The sequence below is a fragment of the Microtus pennsylvanicus genome, chromosome 14 (genome assembly GCF_037038515.1).
Source record: "Microtus pennsylvanicus isolate mMicPen1 chromosome 14, mMicPen1.hap1, whole genome shotgun sequence".
NCBI lineage: Eukaryota > Metazoa > Chordata > Mammalia > Rodentia > Cricetidae > Microtus > Microtus pennsylvanicus.
This window is the reverse complement of record NC_134592.1, coordinates 7389271-7415635: the sequence shown is the minus strand read 5'-3', so window position 1 is coordinate 7415635 and position 26365 is coordinate 7389271. Positions and strand designations below refer to the sequence as shown.

The 26365-nt window shown below is 43.6% G+C and overlaps 1 protein-coding gene across 7 annotated transcripts in view; it reads left to right on the top strand.

Annotated features, from left to right (window-relative positions):
- The first annotated feature begins 978 nt into the window (after positions 1 to 978).
- Traf3 (TNF receptor associated factor 3) overlaps positions 979 to 26365 on the top strand; it is a 103548-nt gene continuing 78161 nt past the window's right edge. For 5 of the 7 annotated variants that reach the window (XM_075948386.1, XM_075948385.1, XM_075948382.1 and 2 more), the window contains exon 1: positions 979 to 1190. The gene's annotated coding sequence lies outside the window, so the exon portion shown is untranslated. Of the gene's footprint in view, positions 1191 to 1296; positions 1542 to 1593; positions 1703 to 26365 lie in introns of those variants that run through there. The other 2 variants (XM_075948379.1, XM_075948380.1) reach the window with 2 other exon arrangements.

The window sequence follows — 26365 nt, the reverse complement described above, 5'->3', positions numbered from 1 at the left end:
GACTTCCTGCCTCTCTGTTCACTGTGCACGTGCAGGGGCACTGACAGGCTGGTCACACTGGTCTCAGCTTTGGCCTTGGACCCTACCAGTTTTCTTGAGAAATATCTTTTTAACGGCTTTGGAGATGATCTCGTACTCTTTCCTCAGTGATCTGAACTTCCTAACGATAGACCCCCATATGCTCCCCCATCTTGCTATGGCATTAGGGACCATCTGGGGAAGGAGCCCTGTGAGCCCTCGGTGACCATGAGACAGCAGGATGAAGCCGCTGGAGAAACGGGCGTCCCTGGCCTAGAGAAGTGCCCAGGGCAAATTGGCCACCCTGTCCACACTGGGCCAGACCCAGTTTCCTGGGTGGGTGGGTGGAGGGAGCCAAGGAGGAACTCTGCTAAGCCTCTGAGAGCTCGGTCAGATGGCGCCAGACCCGCCTGTGAGAGGCATGCGAGGGGCACGCGTGAAGGTGGCGTGTCTGTGTACAAACGTGAGGGCTGTCTGTGGGCTCTGCGCGCCTGTGAGCTCTGTCGGGGGGTGGGGGACGACGGGACTGTCCGTGTCCGAGCAGGAGACACTCGGAACGAACTCTGCACGTGTGTCAGCGGGTGCCCGCGACCGAGTGTCTCCTACAGGTGTGAGTGCTCGAGTAGGCGACAGGGTAGGGACAGCCCGTCGAGGTGGCGACGCGAGGAACCTTCTTCGCCTAACTCTGCCTGACTGGCTTTTTGACCCGGAAAGACCGGGACGCGGGCGGGGCGCGAGGGCGCACGCGCGCGCGCGCGGAGGGGCCCGGGCCTGAGGGCCCTGGGCGCGCGCCGTCGTTGCTAAGGCCGGCGGCGAGCGCGGGGCCGAGGGTCCCTAGCAACGGGCGCGGGCGCGCGCCAGCCGAGGGGGATGGGGGGAGGCGCGCGCGGGCGGCGGGGGCGGGCGCGCCAGGGCGCGCGCCGGCGGCCCGCGGGGATTTCCAGCGCGCGAGAGGAAGTGCCAGCGCGAGGGTGCGTGAGGCGGCGCGGCCGGCGGCCGCCGCGTGCGCGAGCCGGGTTGCAGCCCAGCAGGGACTTTCCAGCCGGCGGCGGCGGCGGCCGCCGGCCCTTCCCCGCCCCCCGACATGGGGCTGCCCGGGGAGCTGGACGCTGCAGACGACGGCGGAGGATGCGCGCGGCGCCCTTGAGCCGGCCGAGCGGGCGGGCCGCGGGGTAAGGTCGGCGGGCCGGGACGGCGGGGCGGCGGGGCGGCGGGCGGCTCTATCCCTGCGGCGGCCCCGGGCCCGGCGGGTCTTACGCGGCCAGGCCCGGCCCGGCCGCCTCACCGTCTGCGGTGCGGCCCGCCCGCCGCCCCAACTTTGGAAACTTTGTGTGTGGGGCCGGCCCCGGGCCCGAGGCGCCGGCGCTTTCAGGCGGACGGGGCAGCCAGGCCTCGCGCCCTAGGTGCCCGCCCCGAGGGGTGCTGAGCCGTCAGCATCTCAGAGGCCCGGGGCTTTGGCGCGGTACGGAACGACGGAGTCAGGGTGTCCGCATAGATGAGCGTGCTGGTCCTGGCTGGTGGAGGTGGGTTTTTGAGCCATTATTTAAAAGTTTATACTGAGTCATTGCTCTGCAGATGAATGACTGATTCATAGTCGGAGAGCTGCAGAGAGGCTGGAAGGCAGGCGGTTCTGGGATCCAGCTGGGGTCGAATGCACACCTTCCACCTTCGATTAACACCAAAGGTCAGAGTGGGCTCCCCACGGGCGAGTCATTAAAACGATCCCTGCCGCGGGGCTTTGCAAGGTCTGGAGGCGCCAGGCTACGGCTCTTGTACGTTTCGCCACGTTTCCACACTGTCATCAGCCCCGGGTTGGGGACGCGGGTTTCAGGATTAGATCTTTAGAGAGAATTCTGCGTGGAAAATTCTTTACCTTTAATTTGAAACGGCCACAAAATGCAAATGGGTGAAGTGCTGTGGACGTGCTCTGAAATCTAAAAAGCATTCGGATCGGTTGAAGGAACTGATTTTATTTTCGTGGCTTTTGTACTGAGCTTTGACTCAGTTTTGAGAATGAAATAGAAGGGAGTGTGTGTGTGTGTGTGTGTGTGTGTGTGTGTGTGTGTGTATTTGTATGTGTGCTCTTTTTCTGTGGAGTCTTAAAGGCTATATCGAGTGTTGTATTGGCTTCTTAATTTACATTCACAGCATACAACTGAAGAGGAGCCATAATTTTTTTTTGGTAGCATTTTCTGTGACTAGATGCACAGGTGAAATTTTTGGAAATGGTGTTTTGTGTTGTCTGTGAAATGCTGATGTGTAGAAATGTCCAGGTGGACCCTCAGTTGGGCTTTAAAATCTTCTGGTGCTGTTGAGGTCTTGGAAAATGGCCTGTTGAAAATACTGCATCATTGTAGGGTGTCTGGCAAAATAGTGTACAGCCATCCTTTATTCAAAGGGGAGGAAATATCTCCCTTTTCGCCATATTGTGACATCTTAAATATTAAGAATTAGTCTGAAGGTGAAAATTCTTTGGCCAACGTAAATGGAACATTTAAAGTATGAAAAGTGGGGAATTTATGACAGGAGTCAGAAATCCCTGAGTATGTGCTGGGGATGGAAAGTAAGATGGATCTTGGGTTCCATCCTCACTGGCTCAGATCAGACCTCATAATGGACAAGGTTTAAGATGTAAGGTGTCTTACCCAGACACCTCTGTTCCAGCTGTCACAGTGCAGAAGCCAGGGAAGCGGGGAGCTAGCCAGGGAGAATTCCAGCATTTTTAAAACAAGGCATTCATGTGAATTGTGTGAGGGAAAAGAAGACCAATTATTTTCCTTGGATGCTATCTATTCTTTTTGGAATTAATCAGATGGCCTCAGTGAGAAGGCTGCAGAGACATTCCATTGGAAACAGGCAGTAGTCAGTTGTCGGTGCTCTGAAGAAAGTCCTTCATTTAACTGGATGCTTCTTGTCCCTGTGTTTGGGATTTTTTCTAAACACTTCTGCTAGAATCCCTTAGAAATTTTCTGTGTGTAAATCAAGATGGACTTTCCGGGGTATTGTCAGGATAGATATGCTAATGAGCCAAGTAGATGAGCATGATTTATCATTCCCTAAAATCCTTTTTTTTGTAATGCTGAAACTATACCTCGGGAGAGATGAAGCTGTCACTGTGGTGTTGCAAGTCTTAGCTAGCTCAAACACACAAAGGAAAGTGCATTAATTTGCCTTTGTTTTCTCATCTTGTATAGTAAGACTCTCCAAACAACAAATGAGCTAACTTATCAAGTATTATGCAATATTCAATTTCTTCTCAATGGTCAATTTCAGAATTTTTAACAGAAGTCTCATGACCCAAGGCCTTAGCGTGATTTGTGGAATCAGAACCCCTGTATGCATCTTTGCAAGTATTTACAGAAGAAAAATAATTGTTTTTGTTGATATTTGTGCTTGTATATGCTCATTACAATCCAGATATGGAGGGAAGCTGAGAAGAGAGCTAAAGTGAGGAAGGAGGTGAGATCAGAGGATTTGGAAGGTGACCAGAGAGGGGCAGCCGAGGCCTGGGTATAGCATGGTGCTTTGGCTTGGAGCCAGATTGAGGGAGGCCCAGAGGCCTGCAGGCAGGAATGCAGTAGAGATGAGTAGCTGGGATTGGTGTAGTCTCAGAGGAGCTAACAGAGAGAAGAAAATATAATTTTAAAAAGAAAACTATAAAAGAAAACATTAAATTTATTTGTGTAGTTTCTATGATTCCTAATTAATAAAAATATAAAATGCCTTTTCATTTTGGAAAACCTTATTTTGTATATCCCAGGGAAGAATTGGGATGAGAGGCCAGTCTAGAAAGAAGAAGGTGAGGTTCCTGTCAAACACAGAGCCTTTTTTTGGTGGTACTTGGTGTTTCAGACTTGGGGTCAACTGCTAGGGAGTGAGATGTCACTAGTGCAGGTGACTGTTGACTTCTGGCCCCTCCAGGAGTCAGGTTGGCATTCATGCTGCAGTCAGACAAGCATATTATTAACCTGGACTTGGGAGTCTTTTGCTCGTTTAATTAACATTCAGTTAATGTGCCCCAGGTTCCCATACTATGCTAGGATGAGTGAGACACAGCACCTGTTTTTAGGGGCATGATCTGTAGAAATCTGAGGCATCTGGGTCCCTGTGCACAGTGAAGGGCAGTGTCAGACCCACCTAAGATCTGACTATGACACCAGGACAGGAACTTTCCAAAAGAATAGTGAAGAAAAATGTAAGTCATCATCTCACTCCCAAAGAGTTGACCCCTGCTAGGCCTTTAATCCCAGCACTTGGGAGGCAGAGGCAGGTGGATTTCTGTAAGTTCAAGGTCAGTCTGGTCTATAAGAGCTAGTCCAGGACAGCTAGAACTGTTATATAGAGAAACCCTGTCTTGGAAGAAAAAAGAAGGTTGACTTGTTACACAAGTAAAGACTTACTAGGAAAAAAAGGAAAGTCATCCACATATGTAGGAGGAAATGAATTAGTGTGTTATATAGAAGTCTGCAAGTATGGGGTGGGGCTTGTGTTACTGTAAGAGAAAAGCTCCTGGCTGCCTGTATTAGTCAGGGAAGTATCCGGGAAAGGCACCCAGTTGACCACAGTATTAGGAAGTCTGGTCCCACTTGTAGGGCCCTGAGAATGACAGTAAGAGGATCTTCCCTTCCCTTCTATGTGAGGTGAGACCTGTTAGCTTGCTGTCCTGTTGCTCCCTGCTGGTATAAATGATGTTAGTAGTGCTGCTAGCCAGCTTTCCAGATGTTTTATTTCTTTTGCTATCCTCCAACTCTTTCAGGCTTTTGTGTGTTTTGAAGCTGAAGTAATCTGGCTGTCTCTGACTGAAGAGCATGGTTTGTGGAAGGTAGTAGAGCAATAGAACCAGTTTGGGTCACAGCACATTGCTATGCCTGCTGTTTCTCTTTGTAGGTCAGTGCTTCCAACCTTCCTGATACTGTGACCCTTTAATACAGTTCCTCATGTTGTGGTGACCCAACCATAAAGTTATTTTGTTGCTACTTCATAACTGTAATTTTGCTACTCTTATGAATCGTCATGTAAATATCTGATATGCCACCCATAAGGGGTTGTGACCCACACGTTGAGGGTCATTATAGATAGAAAATTTCAAAAATCTGTGGTGATGGGAAAGACACAACAACTTCCCCCAAACTCACCACTCTAGTCCTTATCGAGAGACTTGACATGTTTTAATTCTCATGAAATGAAATACTGGATCCTGTGTTTCATTTTTAAAAATAATTTTATTTATTATTATTGTATATGTACGATGTGTGTATAGCAAGGAGATGAGTGACACTTAGGGCATGTAGTAGTCAGAGGACAACTTTGTGGGGTCTGTTCTGTACTTCTAGTCACATGGGTTCTGCTGATTGAGTTCAGGTGGTTATACTTGGATGGCAAGCTTTGTTCTTTACTCACTGAGCTGTCTCATAGTCCCGATATTTCATTTCATGATCTCATTTTTAAAAGATTTGTTTCATGTTGATTTTAAACATTTGAAAATTAGCTAGAGGACTGATAAAATGGCTCCGCAGGTAAGGTTGCTTGCCAGCAAGCCTGATGACCTGAGTTTGATCCTTGGAACTCATGGTCAAAGCAGAGAGTTGGTGGAAGGTCTGACCTCCACGTATGTGCCTCTTCCACCATGAAAAATGTAAAGGGGAAGGGATGAAGTGGAGGCTATTTGGTGACTTCTCATGAGGCCATTTTACTAAAGAGATACGGACTGCTGTTCTGATTTCCCAATTTCCTCTCCACTTCAAACGCTGATTATACATCCAGACCATAATACCATATTAATGAGAAGCTTGACATCTTTTTTTAAAAAAATATTTATTTATTTATTTATTTATTTAGTATACAATGTTCTGTCTGTGTGTATGCCTGAAGGCCAGAAGAGGGCACCAGACCTCACTACAGATGGTTATGAGCCACCATGTGGTTGCTGGGAATTGAACTCAGGACCTTTGGAAGAGCAGGCAATGCTCTTAACCACTGAGCCATCTCTAGCCCCGAAGCTTGACATCTTTTAAGTGTTGAGAAAGGCTAAATTGAATAAGCAGATGGAAAATAATGTGGCCTTTCGGACAGTTGTAGGCAGCATTCCAGTGAAATACATCTCTAGGAGTCATGATCATTTTTGTTTATTATTGAGACAGGTTCTCCCTGTATAGCCCAGGCTGCCTTTGAACTTGGGATTCTTCTGCCTCATCCTCCCTAGTGCTGAGTGAGCGACCATGCCTGATGAGTTTTATGAGTTTTTTTTTTTTTTGGTTTTTCGAGACAGGGTTTCTCTGTAGCTTTGGTGCCTCTCCCGGAACTAGCTCTTGTAGACCAGGCTGGCCTCGAACTCCCAGAGATCCACCTGCCTCTGCCTCCCGAGTGCTGGGATTAAAGGCGTGCGCCACCACTGCCTGGCCTGATGAGTTTTAATACATTTTTTTTCCATTTTTTAAGACAGGGTTTCTCTGTAGCTTTGGATTCTGTCCTGGAACTCACTGTGTAGAACAGAATGGTCTTGAACTCACAGAGATCCATTTGTCTCTGCTTCCAGAATGCTGGGATTAAAGACGTGCACTACCACCACCAACGAGTTATAATAGTTTTGATGTGGTTTTCTAAGGTTAACTTTTATTCTGGAAGGCTAATGCCCATTTGGAGACCTGCTTGCACACAAGGTAATTATAATTAGGTGCTTGTGACACCTGTTCTTCCAACAGGTACATGGTGAATGTTTCTGTTTAGATTCTGCAAGGTAGGAAGAGAAGAAGGACATAACAGAGGACCACAGTGTTTCATAGTTGGACAAACCCAATGCCTCCCGTGATCGTTTTCCTGGCCCACTGTCTTGTTCTGCTGCTCTGATACATTAGAGGGAGATTTGCAGTGGGAAACTACTACTGTTTTGTTGTTGTTTTGAAACACGCTCTTTATGTAGTTCTGGCTGTCCTGGAACTTGCCATCTAGACCAGGCTGGCCTCGAACTCACAAGTATTTTTGTCTCTGTGTCTGTCTCCAGATTACAGAGATTAAAGGTGTGCACCATTAATCTTGGTGGTGAAACTTCTTTGATACAAACGTCTAAATTTTTTTTTTTCTTTTGAGACAGGGTTTCTCTGTAGTTTTTGGCTCCTGTCCTGGAACTAGCTCTTCTAGACCAGGCTGGCCTCGAACTCACAGAGATCTGCCTGCCTCTGCCTCCCGAGTGCTGGGATTAAAGGCGTGCGCCACCACCGCCTGGATACAAATGTCTAATTTTTTTGGAAGAACAGGGAAAGGAGTGCTTTCCCCACTAATGCTTAGAAGTCCTAAATTTACATGGAAATTAAATTCTCTGCTTGTTGGATTAGTGCAGTCTGCTGTAGGGTAAATTAAGGTTCAGAAGACTTTTCTCTAGGACTTTATCTCTAGTAGGAATGGGGCAAGCACATGAAATTTTATCTTTATGTAAATTATACATTGTACTCAGTAATCTGTTTTAATATAAACATACTGTGCTTCTGATCTTTAGTAGAATTGATTCTCCAAAAGATGCATTGTGTTTATTCGTGGCTGTCTTTGGAGCCCCTATGATCTCATCACACATTTGAAATACTTTTTGTTCCTAGGTGTTTTGAAAATGATTTTTCGCCGGGCGGCGGTGGCGCACGCCTTTAATCCCAGCACTTGGGAGGCAGAGGCAGGCGGATCTCTGTGAGTTCGAGACCAGCCTGGTCTACAAGAGCTAGTTCCAGGACAGGCTCCAAAACCACAGAGAAACCCTGTCTCAAAAAACCAAAAAAAAAAAAAAAAAAAAAAAAAAGAAAATGATTTTTCAAACTGTATTTAATCAAACTTTGTTTTTCTTACCTTTTTTTCGAGCATGTACTATGCTGGTGGCTAAAGCTAAAAGGTCAGGTAAGATACCGAGTGGTCTCAGCCCTCACGAGTCTGCAGGCCATGGCCAAGCTAGAATAACCCTTTGGTGATAGCACGGTGTGGTGGGTGCTGTGATAGTGAACAGAAGTGCTGTGGGGTCTGGACCACATGCTGTGCAGGATTCTCTTGGTGCTGAATTCAAAATACGACAGCACAAATGAAGAGGAAGTACCGTGGAGTTGAAGCCCAGTGAGTCTGAATTGATTCCATGGCTGCCCTTCCTGGGAAAGGGAACATGAAGAGGGGCCCAGCTGTTGAGGCTGTAACTGTGCCCCTCACAGGAAAGGAAAAGAAAGGAAGAGCCGGTCTTCTTAGAGGTCCTGTTTTCACCTGTGGGCCTTTTCGGCCGGGTAGTTTGTTGTGCTTGTCTTCTGATGCGGAGTCTCCCTGTGCAGTTCACTTTGGCCTCACATTTACCGTGTAGCCCAGGTTATCTTGGAATTTCCAATCTTCCTGTCTCTGCCCCCAAGTGCTGGGGTTTACAGGCATGTGTTACTGCACATGGCTACAGTGCAGTTGTAGATTTCGTTCAGTTGTAGGTTTTTTTTGGTTTTGCTTTGTGAGTGTAGGTTTTCTTTTGTTCCTATTTAGTGTTTTTTTTCAGGCACATTGTGGATTGTTTGAGCAGTGTTTCATGCAGTCTTTCTCTGCTGACATTTGCTTGGCTGTATTAGCTTCCCTCCTCCCTAGTCAGTTTTCATTCCTTTTCTGCATTTTAGTCCAGTTTCTTAGAGCAGCACCAGTGTGCTTGTATTCTTTAACAAGCCTATCTAGGGACTGGGGTTGTAGCTCAGTGGTAGAGCCTACTACATGCAAAACCCCGGGTTTCATCCCAACAGTGAAAAAAAAATCAATTAGGATACGGTTTACTCTTGTGGTTCAGATATTACATTTATCTTAGCAGTCCCTAACCTAATTTACTAATGTGTTTTCTTTCCTCTTTATCTCTCTTAGTTCACATTTAAACCAGTAGTCTAGTACTAATGATAGTATTTAGTCCTCATGCCTTTTACAGAGTTTACAAACATTAGCTTGTTAGTGGTGAACAAGTCCCTGAGGCCTGGTCACTCTGTAAAGAGCATCATGGTTATAGCTCAGCACCCATTTATCTCAAATGTATTTGGCTACAGATGGCTCATGGGAATAGAAGTTAAAAGAAAGAAGCTTTTCCCCAATTAGCAGGGAAGTGATGTTGGCTGCTTCAGAGGATCTGACTGTTCAGCTAGTACCCTGTGAAGTGTTTGATTGGAACTAGGAAGGACCAGAGACTGCTGGGTCAGAAGTGCAGGCTTTGTTCCATCGCCATGTTCCTACTCCAGGGAGGGCTAGGAGTCATAGAAATACAGCTGGACACCATGGCACAATCCAAGTCTGTGGGTTGATAGACGCTTAGTTTTTGTTTTAGACAAAAGTAGGTATCAGGCAGTAGTTTGTGAGTGAGCAAGGATCTCAATGAGTCCAAAATTTGCCCTACCCTTTTCGAGGTTCAGGGAAGTTCTGGTGTGTCTCTGACCAATCTCTGAGATTGAGATGACAAACTTCTGAGACAGGGTTTCTCTGTGTATCTTTGGCTGTCGTGGAATTCATTATATAAACCAGGCTGTTCTCCAACTCACAGAGATCCTCTTGTCTCTGCCTCCTGAGTGCTGGGATTAAAGGTTTGCACCACCACCACCACCCAGCTGTGAAGAGGGGATTGTGTTCTCTCTCTCTCTCTCTCTCTCTCTCTCTCTCTCTCTCTCTCTCTCTCTCTCTCTGTCTCTCTCTCTGTCTCTCTCTCACGGTTTAGCCTGAAGTGTAAGTGAAATTAAGACACATTTGTGGCTGGAGAGATGGCTCAGTGCTTAAGAGCACTAGCTTGTTCTTCCAGAGGACCTGGAGTCAATTCCCAGCACCCACCTGATGTCTCATAGCCATTCTTAACTCTAGTTCAGGAGATCTGGCGCCAGGCATATATGCACTGCACATACTTACACACCTATGGAATTCTGGTTATTCCTCTAGCTGACTGTCATGCCAAGTTACTTGTCATTTCTAAACTCCATTTTCTCATCTATGGCATGCAGAGTCCTGGAGATGGGTCCTGGTGACAGCTGTACATTATGATTGATTTCACATCACTAAACTATATGTTTAATAAAATGGCTGAGATGGTAAGTCTTATGTGTGTTTTACAGTAGAAAATTAATTGTGAGGTATAAAATGAGAAGTAATGGAAGCACTGCTTTTAATGGAGGACCGGAGCTCAATTCCAAGCACCCGTGCCAGTGACTCACAACTGCTTGTAACTCCAGTTACAGGAGGATCAGATGTGTCTGTCTTCCAAGGGCATCTTCACTCATGTGGGGAGAGGTGGCGCACGCCTTTAATCCCAGCACTCGGGAGGCAGAGGCAGGTGGATCTCGGTGAGTTCGAGGCCAGCCTGCTTTACAAGAGCTAGTTCCAGGACAGGCTCCAAAGCTACAGAGAAACTCTGTCTTGAAAAACCATACATACATACATACATATATACATACATAAATAATAAAATAAAGATCTGTTTCAAGAAAATAATATAAATGAAGTGATAAGTGCTCGCTCTTCCTTTTATGCATGTTTTCAACAAGGTGAAAGGCAGGATCTCTGGGCTGTGTCAGAAGAGTGTCATTATATATGGTATGGTGGAGCATTATTGAACTATGAAGAAACTATCCATCCCCCATTTTATTTTATTTTCCCTCCCTCCCTCTCTCCCTCCCTTTCTTCTTTCTTTCTTTTTTTTTTTAGTTTTTTGAGATGAGGTCTCTGTAGTCAAGACTGACCTTGAGAATTGCAGTTCTACCTCATCCTCCTGAGGGTGAGTGGTGGGCTTAAAGGCTAAACTACCACGTCCAGCTAAGGAAATTTTTTGAACAGAAGGTAAAATGTCTGGAAACCAAAGTCACATTAATTTGCATAAAAGGAACATCTATATTTAGATATCCCTGTTTTTTTTTAAGAAAGCATTTTTTGCATATGATTGAATTTTGATAAGTTTTATTTTGATTTTTTTCTTTTCTATTACTATTTCTTTTTTATTTCTATAGGAATAGTGTTTTGTGATTTATTCAGGTCTCTTCAAATACTTGAAAGGTCTCCTATAAACTCTCTTAAAATAGCCCATGTTTCTCATAATCTCTTAACTTGCTTCTTTTCTATTGCAGCAAAAAAAATGTTTATAACCTTCATGAAGAGAGTTTCTGGCATATGGTTGGTAGTCAACTATTATTTAAATAAATCCATAAATTGTAGTTCAACATTTTCTTCCATTGAGACAAAATTCACGTAGTATATAATTAACTATTCTAAGGTGTGTGCTCGAGCATCTGTGTTTGCACTTTATCTGTTCATCTGTCTGCGAACAATTAGTGTTCTCTTTACTGTTAGGAATAATGTTGCCGTAAGCATATGTTTAAGTGTATGTGTGTGTCCTCTTCTGGATGTGTCTTCCAGAGCATTGGGCATACTGCACACCTGAGTTTAGTTTATTCCCACCAGCAGTGTCAGTTTCTTCACATCGTCACTAAACTAATTCCTGTTGTTCGAGTGTGTGAATTACTGTGTTGTTGTCATTTTGATTTATTTCTTGGTGACTAGTGGGCTCTCTATGTGCTTGGTGTCCTTTAGTATATAGTTTTTAAATGTCTAAGCCCTTGGTCTTTGCTTTAATTGGGCTGCTTTTTTTCTTAAGTTATAAGAGCTCTATATATTGTAGACATGAAACCCTTTAGATACACAATTTGTGACTGTTTTCTCCCATCTAGTATAATGCTTCATAAATTTTGTTGATAATATCCTTTACACAAAGCTTTAATTGGTATTTATTTATTGTTACTTGTGATTTTGGTGTCAAGTCTAAGAATTCATTGCTAAACCATTAATATTTACTACTATGCCTTCTAAGAGTTTTATAGGGTTAGTTAATATGTTTAGGTCTTTGGTTCACTTTGAGTTTGTTTTTGTATATGGATCAAGGTCAGAGTTCCCACTTCATTTTTTTTTTCTGTAGGAGACTTCTTTCTCCATCAAAAAGTTTCAGATATATTGGTTATAGATATTTGCATTTCTTTCTGGATTCTTAGTTCTGTTCTCTTGGTCTGTATGCTATCCTAATGTCAGTGCCACACGATCTCATTGTTGTAGCTTTTTAGTAAATATTGAAGTAGTAAGCTTTGAAAATGAGAGTATTCCAACTTTTTCATTTCCAATATTGTATTGACAGTTTTGAGCCTCTTGATGTTTCATGTGAACTGTAAGGGTTGCTTTTCTGTTCCTGTAAAAATGTTTACTTGAATTTTAATAGGGATTGCACTGAATCAGGTTGTTTCGGAGTTGCCGTCTTAATACTGCCTTCTGCTCCATGAATGTGGTTGTTTCCTCATTTGCTTCCTCAGTTCCCTCCTTCCTTCTTTCCCTCCTTCCCCTTCCCTTTCTGTCTTTCATGCTGCTGGGGATTGAACTGAGGTCCTCATTGAGTGTTAGACAAATAAATACTCTACTGCTGAGCCATACTACCAGCCTTCTTTCATTTATTTTTCATCAGCATCTTGTAGTTTCAATGTATAAATATTCAGCTCCTTGGATGATTTTAATTCCTTAATATTTTGTTCTTTGTGGAGTCTGCTGTAAATATAATTATATTCTTTATTTTCATTTTGGATTGCTGTTAGGTATAGAAGCACAACTTTTTCTTTCTGTTTTGATGTGAATTTATGTTGCCTGTAGCAGATATTTTGTGGGTCATTTTTTTTACTTTTGTTTATTTTGTTTTATGTGCATTGTATTTTGCCTGCATGTATATCTGTGTGAGGGTGTCAGATCTTGGAGTTACAGACAGTTGTGAGCTGCCATGTGGGCACTGGGAATTGAAGTGGGGCCCATTGGAAGAACAGCCAGTACTCTTAACCACTGAGCCATGTCTCCAGCCCCGGGGTATTTTTTTTTTAATGTGTATATGAATTTTGCTTGTGTGTTTATTTGTACACTGTTTACATACCTAGTGCTTACAGAGGCCTGAAGAGGGCATCAGATTCCCTGGGACTGGAGTTACAGATGGATGTGGGTTCTGGACATTGAACCCAGGTCTTCTGAAGAGCTACCAGCGCTCTGAGCCATCTCTCTAGGTCCTAGGGGATGTTCTTCAGTCACTTTGTGTGCAAATAGAGATACTTTACATCCACTTTCCAGCCTAATGCTTTTATCTGTTTTTCTCCATCTTCAGTATCCAGGATAGTGATGAGGATCATAGTGGAGATGTACATCCTTGTATTGCTCCTGATCTCAGAGGAGCTTTCAGTCTTTAGCCTATGTAAGGCCCTGGAATGGATTCCTAGCTTGGGGTAGGGGTTAGCACAAATCCTTAAAGGCTCTTTGTTAAAGTAAGGAAGTTTTTGGGTTGTTTTTGTGGGTTTTTTTTTTGTTGTTGTTGTTTTGTTTTCTGAGACAGGGTTTCTCTGTAGCTTTGGAGCATGTCCTGGAACTAGCTTTTGTAGACCAGGCTGGCCTCGAATTCACAGAGATCCACCTGTCTCTGCCTCCTGAGTGCTGGGATTAAAGGCGTGCGCCACTACTGCCCAGCTAAAAATGATTTTTTGCACATTGGTGTTTTTGCCTGCATGTATGTCTGTATAAAGGTGTTGACTCCTCTGGAACTCAAGTTACAGACAGTTGTGAGCTGCCATGTAAGACATCGGGAATTGAACCCAGGTCTTCAGGAAGAACAGCCAGTGTTCTTAACCACTGAGGCATCTATCCAGCCCTTTGGGTTTTTGTTGTTGTTGTTATTTGTTTGTTTGTTTTTGAGACAGTCTCTCTACTTTGCCTGGTTGCCCTGGAGCTTGCTTTGTAGACCAAGCTGACCTTGAACTCAGAGAGATCCTCCCACCTTCAATCCCAGCGATCGGTTTACCACCAATCCCTGGGATTATTGAATTTTTTCAAGTCCTTTTGTAGTTTGAGAATGAGCACGTATTTTTTTCTTTGTCCTGTTAGTATACTGTGTTATAGAGACTTTGTGTGTGTGTGTATGTACAAGCCTATGCATGATTGTCTGTTTGTATGAGCCTGTGTGCATGTTGATATGTGTGTGTATGTGTGTGTATATTTACAAATCTGTGTGCATGTTTGTGTAAGTACACGTGCGTCCGGAGCTCAAAATCACCCTTAGGTGTTATTTCTTAGGAGCAGTCTGCTTTCTTTTTTGAGCCAAGATCTCTCACTGGAACTTGAATTTTGCCAGTCAGACTAGGCTGGTTGGTCAGCAAGTCACCTGTCTTATGTGTGGTAGGATGCTTGCACTTTTACGGATGGAGTTGTTTTCCTTTAGCCCAGTGATTGTGTACATTGAATCATCCTTGCATTCCTGGGGTAAGTTCTGGTTTGTCATGTATGTAATCCTTTTAATAGTTATTGGATGATGTGCCACAGTTCTACTGAGGACATTTGTGCGTATGTTCATAAGGAATAGTGCTTTGTAATTTTGTTTTCTTCTGATATCTTTTGCTTTTGTTATCAAGGCACCAACAGGTATATCATGTTTATATAGAATTTTGTTACCAGGTCTCCCCAATTTCCAGTCACATAGAAAATTCTAGGAGCAGTAGTGGTGGTGCACACCTTTAATCCCAGCACTCAGGAGGCAGAGACAGATGTATCTCTGTGAGTTCGAGGTCAGCCTGGTCCACAGAGGGAGTTCCAGGACAGTCTCCAAAGATGCAGAGAAACCCTGTCTCAAAAAAACAAAAAACAAACAAACAAAAAGAAAGAAAGAAAATTCTAGAAAGGATTCAAAGCAGGCATGGTGATGATACTACATAGCTTCTTATTGCCCATACTTCCCAACACATGACTATAGTATTGGCTGTAAGGTCAGTTGTTTCCTTTAATGGCTAACAGCTGGGAAAATCATGGCGGACATTACCTCCATTGTTCTGTATCTATCAATAGAAAATCAGGAAGGGAAATCCGTCCTTGATGCCTTAGTAGGGGAAAGGTGTATTTCAATTGTTTGGTTCTTTTTTATTTATTTATTAATTATGTATACAACATTCTGCCTCGATGTATGCACGCACGCCAGAGGAGGGCGATAGATCTCAGTACAGATGGTTGTGAGTCACCATGTGGTTGCTGGGAGTTGAACTCAGGACCCCTTGAAGAGCAGCCAGTGCTCTTAACCTCTGAGCCATCTCTCCAGCCCCCAATTGTTTGGTTCTTTTGTTCCAGGTAGCTCTGATTGAAGTCACTCACTGGGGTCTGTCTGGTTGCTGATCTGGTTTTAAGGATCCAGTGGTTGCACTAACACACCTGTGTGGTTGGAAAGTGTAGATCAGTGTTCTCCTTTCTCTTTGTGGTCTCAGGTCTGTTGCTGTTATTGTCAATGGACTCATTGCTGAGTGTGGCTGCTCAGAACTCCTAGAAAATGACCTTTCTTAAGAGCTGCTTTCTTAAGCCTGAGTTTGGAAATCAGTGTAGTGTTATTCCTGCCTCAGAGCCCTTCCAAAATTAAAGGGTGGGATGTAGATGGATCTTGTTAATGAGAAGAGTGTGACAGATGTGTGACCATCCACTGTCTGTATGATGCTTGGTAGCATGGTACTCTCAGCAGTGCTGTCACACACACCTTTGAATGAAGCATTAACAAGCTCTGGAGTGTCCCCATTCTTACGCAGGCAATTGCTGTATAAGATCTATGTGTCATTGACATATCAGGAACTGCTTTTCTCTTTTCTAGCCCTGGCCTTGCTGTATAACCCAGGCTGACTTCAGTTCTCCTGCTTTGAAGGCATAAGTCATAAACAATGCCACACCAGTTTGGAATTATGATTAATAGGGTGGTATTTATTTAAAGGGGAAAAAACTTACAGATCACCGTCAGCCCTCTGCGCAACCAGGAAGGGAGTCTAGTCGCCAGCGGAGCAGGAAGTGAAGAGAGAGAGGAGAGGGAAGTGGCCGCTTTTTTAAAGGGAGAGAGACCACGCCCCAATGGGCTGGTATCTCAGTGGCAATAGGCTGGAGGAGTGGGAGGACCTCCCGTAACACTGCTTTTCACTCCAAGTGGAGGGATCTTAGAGTGCACCCCTATTGTGGGCTTAGCATTGGCCTTTGGTCTTTCACTTGTGATCATAGTCTAAGGATTGGATCAGTGGTTTGGGTGCAGCTTTGGGTCTATGATCCTTGATCCTTTCTTTCCTATGATTTAACATGATCAGTTGACACTCATGTTGGGAAATTTAAATTAACATTTCTCTCTGTTCTTTTTGGTTTTTCAAGTTAGATTTCTCTGTGTAGCCTTGGCTGTCCTAGAACTCATTTTATAGACCAGACTGGCCTACAGACTCAGAGATCTGCCTGTCTTTGCTTCCCAAGTGCTGGGATTAAAAATATGTGCCACCACACATGGCCAGTATTTCTGTCTGTTCATAAAACAACTTAATTGAGAAAATAATGGTAAATCTGCATATCATAAAATTCCTTTTCATGGAGATCATTTTAGCAAGTTTCTTAGAGACTTGTTAGAATCAGCCTGTGACTGTTTCTACATAAAAGGATGAGATCAGTTAGTGTGCACAGAGGTGTGCATCAGCTCTAATATGGATGTTTCATTTCTTGTGGCTCTTGCCTTCTCAGCCTATTTTTGCCGATGGGTGCAACACTGAGCAAGAGCTTCCATGATGATGTCACAGGGGAGTGAGGGAACAGAGTTAAGTAATGAAACTAGAAGTATGTCTCTCATGCCATTGTGTGTTGGAATCTATGAGGAAGGAGTCATGCTTGCTTTCATCTTTCCAAAGAGATCCAACATTCTGCCCGGGAAGCCACTAATACTGTGTTTCCCAAGCAAGTCACTTCTAGCCACCTTGCCTTCAGTGCAAAAAGCATGAATGAAAAGCATGTTCTGTGAGTGTGTGATACACCAGAATGACTGATGAGGAATTTCAGGGAACCCTAGGTTCTTTTACTTCCCTCCTGTGACTTCTGAGGTCTACATGGTCAGAGGTCTATTGCCACAATAAAGTTGTAAATGTATGTTTTGAATAGGGTGCCTGCTTTTCATTCTCTCTCTCTCTTTTTAAATATCTTAAATTTGCCAGTTTTTGGAGTATCATATTGGACAAAATATTTGCTCTCTGTAATCCTCTGGCCATGCTACTTGATATCATGTACCTGCCTCGTCCACTATTGCCTTCAGGATTTTCTGTACCACAGTGTGGTTAGTGACTGTGGCCCGGGCCTGACCAATGTGGGAGCCAAAGTTGGGTAATTAGTCTGTGGGGAGGATGGTAAAGGAGGTACAAGGACAACAGCATTTCATACAGTTGGTGTATGCCCTCAGCTTGCCTTATTTCTCAAATTCTGGTGCTTAGGGCATGGTTGGTCTTGACTAAGATGAACTAATGTGGTTAACCTTTCCTTGTTCCCTAGGGCTGTTAGGAACTGCATCAGGTTTTAATCATTTATGCTTGAAGTAAAACCTATCAGGTATGGCTTAACCTGTGAAAAGCTATCTGAGAAGTCTTCCTTGAGACCACACCTCCATTTTTAAAGCCTTGACCTTTTGTTTTTCTAGGCATGACTTTTTTTTAAAAAAACTTTTTGAGATGTGGTCACATTTAGTCTAGGTTGGCCTTGGACTTTGTGTAGCCAAGAATCACCTTGAATTCCTCCTAAATCTATTTTCCAACTTCTAGATTACACGTGCGTGCCATCATGCTCAGTAGTTAGCTAGCTTGCTTGCTTCCTTCCTTCCCTTCTTTCTTTTTTTTTTAAATAAAAACATTCGCCGGGCGGTGGTGGCGCACGCCTTTAATCCCAGCACTTGGGAGGCAGAGGCAGGCGGATCTCTGTGAGTTCGAGATCAGCCTGGTCTACAAGAGCTAGTTCCAGGACAGGCTCCAAAACCACAGAGAAACCCTGTCTTGAAAAACAAAAACAAAAAAAACCAAAAAATAAAAAAAAATAAATAAAAACATTCTCACTATGTAGCCCTGGCTGGCCTGGAACTTGCTATGTAGACGAGACTGGCTTCAAATTCATAGAGATGTCCCTGTGTCAGCTTCTGCGTCTGAGTGCTAGGATCAAAGGCATGCACCACCAAGCGCGGCTTATGTAGTGGACCTGTTTCTGAGTGTTGGACATGTGCATTGTGTGAGTGAGTGGAGTCTGGACTGTTAGGGTAGAGGGCTGTGATGGTTACTCTTCATGTTGACTTTGTCTGGATTTGGAATCACCTAGGAAACATGCCCCTAGATCTATCTGTGATGTCTTTTAACAGTAACTTTGAATGTGGGTAACTGCAACACGTGGATCTGGGGCAGGGCTTAAAACACAGGAAAAGAGGAAGGAACCACCTGAGCACCAGCATTCATCTCTCTCTCTGCCTTTCTACTGCAGATGTTCTGTGACCAGTTACCTCCTTCTGCTGACACCTGTGCCTTTGCTGCCAGGACACACTGTACCATTATGTAAAACATACTTTTTCTTAAGTTCCTTTTTTTTTTTTTTGGTTTTTGGAGACAGGGTTTCTCTGTGGTTTTGGAGCCTGTCCTGGAACTAGCTCTGTAGACCAGGCTGGTCTCGAACTCACAGAGATCCGCCTGCCTCTGCCTCCCGAGTGCTGGGATTAAAGGCGTGCGCCATCACCGCCCGGCTTAAGTTACTTTTTGTCAGGACTTTGGCCATGGGGATGAGAAAGTAGTCAGTACAGAACAATAATGGGAGGTGGGCTGTTGCCATGGATAGATCTGGCCATGTGGTTCACAGGCCTTTGTGACTAGTTTGGGGGGAAGAATGTGTAAGAGTTTGGAGTTGTGTGCTAGAAAAACCCTGGGGTACTATAACCAGGGCTTAATGGGCCATGCTGGTAAAACTGTGGAAGACCAAATGCTACTAGAAGGGCAGATGGTAAAGACTGCTTAGTAGGTTGTAGGGGAGCTAAGGACCCTACTGAGACCTGGGCTAGTGACCATTCTTGTTATATTCGTGCCTACACCCTCCCCCCCCCAAAAAAAAATTCTGGCTACTATTTGTCCATGCTCTAAAAACTTAAATACAATAAGCTGTTTGGGGTAGGGATTTTGCTTGTTTGTTTTGTGTTTATTGAGCTGTCCTGGATGGAGCTCACTATGTAGATCAGGCTGGCCAAAGAGATCCTCCTATCTCTACCTCCCTAGTGCTGGTGGTATTCAAGTCATTTGCCACCACACTCAGTTTGTGTAGGAAGGTTTAAAAGAGCATAACATCAAGGCTGGCATGATTACTGTTTACTACTCTTTCTCAGATATACAGTGAAGAAGAACAGAAATAATGTGTGTGGTTTGGTGAAAAAGAAATAAGTTTAAAATTTCAGCAGAGGTTGGTGTGGAAGAAGCAGCTATACTTATTGAAAAGATAAAACACCATCGAATAATCCTCAGGATATGCAGAGACAGTAGAGGAGCCATACCCTGAGAGTAGACCCCCATTATCAGAGGACTCTTATCAGTGGAAATGCAAATTCGTTTGTAAGAGACACCAATTGCTAAAGCCAAGGAAGGGATTTTCTGCTTGAAAACAGACCCTTAGGGAATTGTTCTCCCAGGTTCAGCCCTCAAGGCATAAAGAAACCAGTATAGCTGTGAAAAAGGGGGCTAAATTATATCTTCAGCTGGCAGCAGGACTTGGCATTTTTGTTCATGTGGTTTTCAGGTATGAAAAATGCAAGAATTATGAAGTAATGAAGGCAGCTTATACCAAAGTTCCAGAAAGCTGCTGAAGCCAAGCAGTGTCTGGTAGGGTTGGATTCCCTACAGTGAGGCCCAAAGAGGCCAGGGTAGGAAGCTGTGATGGTAAAGCCTAAACTGCAGCTGAAGCAGGTCCTCTAGAGAGGCTGCGTGTGCGACAGGTGGCACAACTGAAACTTCAGTGCTGTTCAAACCCATGGGGGCCCAGATGATGCCACTAAGAGTCCCATTCTAGACTGGGAGCCTCAGGATTTGATGTTTTCCTTGTGGGATATTGATCGTGTTTTGACCTGATGCCTCACTGCTTTTCCCCCAGTCCTCCATTTTGATATGGGAAATGTTTATTTTGTGCCATTGTATATTGGAATTATCTACTTTTTTTAAAACTTTTTTTTTTTTATGGAGTCATAGGTAAGAGATTGTCTGGAGTCTCAGAATAGACTTGAGCAATTGTGGATTGTTAAAAAACTATGGGAACTTTTAGAGAAGAGATGGACCAAATATATTTTCATTATGAGATTAAAAACAAACTTTAGGAGCTAAAGGAGGAATGTTTGATCTAATGTGATATATAATTTGGGGGTCGAGTTAAAGAGACATGGAATTGTGATGCTCAGCCTGACAGGATTTAAGTCACCTAGGGAACAGACCTGGGTGTGTCTGTGAAGGAGGTTCTGGAGGTTAGCTGAGGAGGGAACACCCACTCTGTGTGGGTGACACCTTCCCATGGTAGAGTTTTGGATTAAGTTTTTAAACATGTACACGTATATGCGCGCACACACACATACACACACATGAGGAGAGAGCAAGTTGAGTACCAACATTTCTCTTTCAGTTTTCTGGCTGACTGCAACAGTGCACTTGACTTCTCATTCTCCTGTCCATGCCTTCCCTGACAGGTGGACTGCATCCTCAGATGTACGCAAGAATAAATTCTTCCTTCCTTTGCTTTTTGTCACAGGCCTTTGGTCTGACAAAGTTTTTAAACTTTGTTGCCCAGAGAAACCCTGTCTCGAAAACAAACAAAGCTATTTAAGGTTAAAATTGTATTTTTCAGTTCAGAGAGAGAAGGTAGGATATGCCCATCAAACATTTATAGTTCTGCGTGTGTTAAGCTGCTGAGTTTGGAATATTGTGCTTTGTGTAAAAGTTAGTAGAATGGAAACAGAACGCCCAGATCATAAGCTAAGCTATCAAGCTAATGCTTAGATCAGGCTAGGAAACCTGTTCAGACTACATGGGAAATTTTAACAAAAAGGCTTCATAGGAGGACTAGTGTAAGAGTGGAAACTGGGACAGAGTACACATAGAGGACGGAGGAATGAGCTGAGATTATGACTAATTTGGACTGTTGAAAACAGAATTATGAGTTAGGTGCGTCCCGCCACCCAGCTAGCTTTACACCTGAAATAATTACACGGAAACTGTATTCTTTTAAACACTGCCTGGCCCATTAGTTCCAGCCTCTTATTGGCTAGCTCTTACATATTGATCTAACCCATTTCTAATATTCTGTGTAGCACCACGAGCTGGCTTACCAGGAAAGATCTTAACCTGCGTCTTTCTGGAGTGGGAGAATGATGGCAACTGACTCGGCTTCTTTCTCCCAGCATTCTGTTCTGTCTACTCTACCTACCTAATTTTCTGTCCTATCATGCCAAGCAGTTTTCTTTATTAGTTAACCAATGAAAGCAACAGATAAGATACAAGACCCACCTCCATCAGATGGGTCTTAAATTACTTCACCTCTGGTATGTATGTGTTTATCTAATGTCTAAGCCATGTGTGATGACATATACTTGTAATCCCAGTACTTGGGAAAACAAGACACTAAAATAGCCAGACTGAGCAGTGTATCAAATCCCAAACCAACCTTGGCTATACAGTGAGATCCTGTCTCTAAACAAAAAAGTAAAATAAATAGCATTTAGCACAAGTATTTAATTAGAAACTAATGACTAACTTGAGACTAGAAATGGAATATTCTTGCTGGGATTGATACTGAGAGTTGGAGCCAGTGGGTCCTGACTTGCTTATAGAATGCCTTTGAGTTGTCTCCCATTTCTCTCTCTTTGTATTTTCATATTTTTCAGTTAATTAATTACTAGCAGCAGAGTCTCTTGTATCCCAAGTTGGCCTTGCACTTGTGTAGCTGAGGATGACCTTGAATTTATAGTCCTTCTGCCTCTCCCTTTTGGGCACTGGGGATAGACATACATGCTACTATGTCTGGTTTTTGCAGTGCTGGAGATTGCTAAGTAAATATTCCTCCAATTGGACTACGTCTATAGCCCTGACTTTTTCTTTTTTTTTTTTTTTTTGGTTTTTCGAGACAGGGTTTCTCTGTAGCTTTGGAGCCTGTCCTGGAACTCCCTTTGTAGACCAGGCTGGCCTCAAACTCACAGAGATCCGCCTGCCTCTGCCTCCTGAGTGCTGGGATTAAAGGCATGCGCCACCACCGCCCGGCTCAGCCCTGTCATTTTCTTTGTGAACATTTGATGATGGCTACATATAATATAAAAATATGTATCAATATAACTCTTGCCTTTGAGCAGGTGACCACATGAGGTTCACTGAATAGCTGATTGAAAATTCAGAAATAATAGTATTTATTTGTACCTGTCTTCATACAGGTTCAACCTTCACTGATTTAATTTTTTTAGTTGTTTTTATTGAGCTATATATTTTTCTCCACTCCTCCCCTTCTTTCCTCCCTATTTATTTTCCTTATAGAGCCCTGGACTCTTCAGTTCTCTGGAGAATCCTTCAGATTCTCTACTCTGCAGTTGACCTAGGCTAGGGAAATAATTGGGACATTTCTATTGCATTGAAAATGATTATACGTGTCTTCCAAATTGGCCACTGTGGGAGCCTCCCAGTGACAGAGGAGAGTAAACAAACATGTGACCTATGCCCTTTTAGAGGACCAAGAATACAGCATTCTGAAGTAGCTTGTTCTTAATCCTGGGTTCTATGGACTCTATTATTTAAACTCATGTGAGTTTTACTTTCTTGTGTAAATGTGTTTTTTTTTTGTTTTTTTTTTTTTTACTGTTACAAATATCTGAAATCTTCCTGTGCACTGAAAATGACCTTTTAGGACAGGAGAATGTATGACATAGCTCTGTGCCCACCATACAGTCTTCACTTTTAAATCAAGCACCAGGAAGGATTTGGGACTTCCTTGAGCACAGAAATTGACACTTCTCTAATCTTTTACTTGGCTTCACTTTTCCTTGGCCCTTAGGGGCATATTTACTCTACTTGCCTATGTAGTGCCTTTCGTTTAAATAATTTGATAATTGGTCTCATCAAAAATTTCAGTCATGCTGGGTGGGGATGGTGCATTCCTTTAATCCCAACACTTGGAAAGCAGCAGCCTGGTCTACTGAGGGAGTTCCAGGACAGCCAGGGATACACAGAGAAACCTTGTCTCAAAAAAACAAAAATAAATCAATAAAATTTCAGTCTTATAACCACTATCCCTAGCCCCATTAAGGGGAACGTGGAGAGTCAAGAGCCTCACTGACATTAGTGTGATGGCTCTTAGATAGTGTTGGGGAAAGTTAAAACCTTAAAAAAATGGTAAACTGATGTGAGCATCTGAGATATTACTAATTTTTTAAAGCAATTTCAGGTGTGCAGAAGACACTGGCTTCTCTGCACTAAGTGTTGTTCATGGAAATGATAGCAGGGAGAAGAAAGTACTGTATGAGGCTCATGTTCTTGGTCTGTGGGTTCTGGGGCACCCAAGCTCTTCAAGGAGAATCCACACTAACTTCAGACAAGTTCCCCTTGAGGGTGTTGCTGAGGCTCAGGGTGTAGCCACTTGAGACTTGTACTGATTCTTCTACCTGGTTAGCCAGCCTGGCACAGTAGTACCAGAGAGACCTGTCAACTCTGTGGTTCCACCCAGTGCTACCTGTGGAGAGAATGGTCTTCAGAGCCTTGTTTTCCAGTGTGTTGTCAGTCTCAAAAGGCTGTGCTCAGCCTGGCCATTGGGTTTATTTGAGGATCTTCCTCCTGTAGCAGAGAAAATACCAGGTAATGTGTTTCTTCTCACAGCTCTTACCTCAGACTTGCTCTGGCTTCAGAAGCATTAGTATGATGTTATGGCCCACTGTCTCACTAGGATGGGTCTCTGTCTGTGTACTTTCACCTTTATCAGTGACTATACTTCAGTTGGATTATTTAGTTGTTTTATTAACATATTGTGGGCTGCTCAAGAATTCTCTTAAGTAATGGAGGCTAGCTTTGAACTCATGATCCATCTGTCTCTACCTTCCAAGTACTCATCTAGTTGTTGTTTTTCTTTTTTCTTTAAAAAGATTTATTTATTATGTATACAGTATTCTCAGTATTCTGTCTGCACATATGCCTGCAGGCCAGAAGAGGGCACCAGATCTTATTACAGATGGTTGTGAGCCACCATGTGGTTGCTGGAAATTGAACTCAGGACCTTTGGAAGAGCAGGCAGTGCTCTTAACCACTGAGCCACCTCTCCAGCCCAGTTGTTGTTTATCAAGACAGGGTTTCTCTGTGTAGCCCTGTCTGTTCTAGACCTCTCTGTAGACCAGGTTGGCCTTGAACTCACAGAAATCCACCTGTCCCCTGGGTGCAGGGATCAAAGGTGTGTACCACCACAGCCCTGCTCATTTAATTGTTTTTTAAATATTTATTTATTTATTATGTATATAATATTCTGTCTGTGTGTATGCCTGCAGGCCAGAAGAGGGCACCAGACCTCATTACAGATGGTTGTGAGCCACCATGTGGTTGCTGGGAATTGAACTCAGGACCTTTGGAAGAGCAGGCAATGCTCTTAACCACTGAGCCATCTCTCCAGCCCAATCATTTGTTTTTAAGGGACACTTAAATTTTAAGTGAATTGATCCCAGTTCTCATAATTTAAATTATATAAAAGATCACTTGGGGGTTGGGGAATGTACCTCAGTTGGTATGTTTGCCTAGTATGACAAAACCCTGGGTTTTATTCCCAGCACTGCATATATTGAATATATTGAATGTAGTGTCACAGACCCATAATTCCGGCACTCAGGAGATGGAAGCAGGAGGATAAGAAGTTTAAAGTCATCCTTAGCTACTTAGCAAGTTTGAGGCTGGTCAGGACTGTGTGAGACCCTGTCTCAAATTAAAAGAAAAAGATGGTCTACAGCAATCATTCTCATTCAGAGGTGGGGGATTAATCTCAAGCTCCAGAAGATGGTTGATAGTATTTGACAACTTCCTGTATTAGGATATGTTCCTAACAGCTAGTAAGAGGCTAAGGATACTTACCCTTAATCCATGTTTGGCCCTACCACTGGATTTGTATGGTCTGAAGTATTGTTTGTGCCAGTGTGAGAAATCTTGTTCTAGAAATGGTTCAAAGACATTCTTTCTTGCTTCTGTTAAATGTGTGACTCAGGACTAATGTGTGTGGTTGTTTGATTTGAGACAGGGGCTCACTGTGTAGCCCCGGCTGGTCAAGAACTCCCTATATAAACCAGTCTGGCTTGGAACTCATAAAGATAGGCCTGCCTCTGCCTCTCGAGTGCTGGCATTAAAGGTATAGGCCACCATGCTTGGCCCAGGTTTAATGTTTTTGTAAGAAATTCGATGTTCAGTCATTAAGTGATTAAAGCATTAAAAATATTTTTAATATAGCAGGACTGAAGTGAGAATGTGTGTTAAAACTGGTGGGGACAAGGAGGAGAGATGGTTAAGAACTCATACTACTTTTTTTTTTTTTTTTTTTTTTTTGGTTTTTCGAGACAGGGTTTCTCTGTAGCTTCGGTGCCCGTCCCGGAACTAGCTCTTGTAGACCAGGCTGGTCTCAAACTCCCAGAGATCTGCCTGCCTCTGCCTCCCGAGTGCTGGGATTAAAGGCGTGCGCCACCACTGCCCGGCTTCATACTACTCCTGTAGGAGAACCAAGTTCAGTTCTCAGCATCCATGTTGAGTGCTCACAACTGCCTCTTAACTCAGCTCCAGGGGATCCAACTCCTGGCCCCCACAGGCACCTGTGTACATACCTATAGGCAGATACACCTATATTTAATAAAACTAAATTTTTGTGTTGTTTCTCAAGACAGGTTTCTCTGTGTAGCCCAACTATCCTGGAATTCATGCTGTAGACGAGGCAGGCCTCGAACTCACAGAGATTCACCTACTACTGCCTCTCGCGTGCTGGAATTAAAGACGTGAGTCACCACCACCTGGCTCTAAAATAAATCTTAAAAAAATTAAATTGGCAGAGGGAACTGAGAGGTTAGAGTGCCTGGGATAGAAGCCCAGTCTTTTTTATTAAATTCACCTGGATATTCTCTTCATAAGGTTCTGTAATATACAACAAAACTTAGGTTAGTAGAATGGGAATTTTTGAGTAGGTACTATTAGAAATACAATAAATTTCCAGCTGTGGTTCCAAGTTCCCCAAATGTATGTGTTTAGTTTGTACCCCTCTTGAGTTTTCTCACTGAACTGTGTGTTTATTGGACTATTACTGGAGTCCTGGGTATGTACTGTGCACCACCCTAGAGCAGCATGTTCAGAAAGCCATGTGTTATGAAGGACAGAAGCATGTTGTTATGAAGGACAGAAAGCCCACCAGCTCACTCTAGAAGAGTAGAGGGAGGGTTGGAAGGGTTGTGACAAATTGAATGGAACATTCTACACAGTTGATCTGAGAGGAGTCAGCTAACTAGGATCTG